The sequence below is a fragment of the Arachis hypogaea genome, chromosome 18 (genome assembly GCF_003086295.3).
Source record: "Arachis hypogaea cultivar Tifrunner chromosome 18, arahy.Tifrunner.gnm2.J5K5, whole genome shotgun sequence".
NCBI lineage: Eukaryota > Viridiplantae > Streptophyta > Magnoliopsida > Fabales > Fabaceae > Arachis > Arachis hypogaea.
In genome coordinates, this window is record NC_092053.1 from 84,851,839 (window position 1) to 84,853,629 (window position 1,791).

The following is a 1,791-nucleotide window of genomic DNA, read 5'->3' on the forward strand; positions in this document are numbered from 1 at the left end:
GTTTAGGATTTGAGAAGCCATGCTTTATAGATGAATCCTTTGTTTTGCTTTTTTATCATATTATCCTTCTCCTTAAATCTTAATGAAATTATTCTTTTATAAAAAAGATAAAAAATGTCTATTGTATTTAACTTAAAATATGTTTTATTAATCCATCATATTTTTTCAAAACCTCTGCTGATCTGAGCTTATTTTCTAATGTGCAGTCCCAGAAGAATACATAGGTGTGCTGTAAACTCTGTAGATAAAGGTTGAAGACTTCTTTAGGTACTTTTTCTCAGATGATGCTGTAAACTTCCATGAGTCTTTCCATAAAAGATGTGGTGATAAAGGTAGCCTACATGAAACAACTATGAAACCTCTACATTTAAAAAATCATCTTTAATTTTGTATGCTTTGCTGGTTGTGAGTATGGTTTAAAGAGAAAAATTTAAGATGACTAATACCTGTCAATACACCTTAATGTTTTGTCGAGGATGATTTTTTCAATTTCCCCCCTCCCCTTTCAGACTTCAAGTGTAGTTCGTGGCGTCCTCAAGAGAAATTTGGGTATGCTCGTGAACTATCTTTCAACATCCAATAAGACTTTATCTTGGTATATTTCTGCCAGCTTTATTTCTCTTTTCTATCTGAGGTTCAACTAAAATTTTGAATGAAGCCAAAGTGAATGCCTAATATGGGGGCTTATGTACAGAGAAATATATGAACATATTGATGAGTTACAAAATTCCATTTCATGGAAAAAATGATTGAGTAGCGCATGCTTTAAGTAGTTAAGTTTGAAGTTATTAATTCAAATTAAGTAAATATAAGATAGTAAAAATTGTTAAATCTAAGATCCTGAGCATATGTCCTTTGATGAAGCAATAATAAGATCTTTGATGCGTCCTTATGATTTTTAAAAACTTAGTAAACTGTTCCTATGGAGACCTGCCAGTGGACATAATTGTGTTTCTTTTTCAGGAGCAAAATTTGGTGGCTCACCCAGCACCACCAGCGTCTGCTGTCTTTGCCTGCTGTTTCACAAATTCCTTTTCTTCGATTCTACCTGCTGCTATTCTGTCCTGTGCTATCCGGTTCTGCCCTAATTTCCACCTTCTTTTAGGTTGTCTTTTTTTTCCTGCCCTATTTTGTTGTTTTGCCGTTATCTCTTGAATGATTTAATTGCTGCTGCTGCTGGGTCCCAAATCTGTTTGATTATATCAATTTAATTCTTGCTAAATGATGATTGTGCTGAATTTGTGGTTAAATGGTTGCATGGCAATTACAATTTTTTTGTCTGTAATTTTTACAGTTATTTTGGTTTAGTTGTTTGAGCTGGTAGCAGTGTTGTGCTAACTGTTAAGAATCATTTAATACATGGATTAATTCTGGAATCTCGATAAACAAACCTATAAACAAACCTTTTCATATTTGCTCAGGGGCTGTTATTTCCAACAAGGTATGGAAGTTAAGATGGAAATGAAGGTGGAAGATGCATATAGGAAGTCAATGGAGACAGTGTTGAATTGGATACAAGATACTGTAAATCTTAACAAGAGTCAAGTTTTCTTTCGTACATATGCACCCGTGCACTTCAGGTTTGTAATTTGTTGCAACAATTGTTATGATTTATATTTTGCCTTCCAAGTTTTACATATATTTATCCAATAATGTATGAACAGAAGTGGAGATTGGAGAAGCGGTGGAAGTTGTCATTTGGAAACACTGCCAGAGCTTAACATGTCATTAGTGCCTAATGATAACTGGTCACAATTCAAAATAGGCAATTCATTGCTATCATCACATAAA

The 1,791-nt window shown here is 33.7% G+C and overlaps 1 long non-coding RNA gene across 1 annotated transcript; it reads left to right on the top strand.

Annotated features, from left to right (window-relative positions):
- The first annotated feature begins 240 nt into the window (after positions 1–240).
- On the top strand, positions 241–1,791 carry LOC112771852 (uncharacterized). The gene is made up of 5 exons (XR_003187248.2): positions 241–332; positions 510–595; positions 964–1,076; positions 1,422–1,580; positions 1,665–1,791. It is a non-coding gene; the product is annotated as an uncharacterized lncRNA (long non-coding RNA).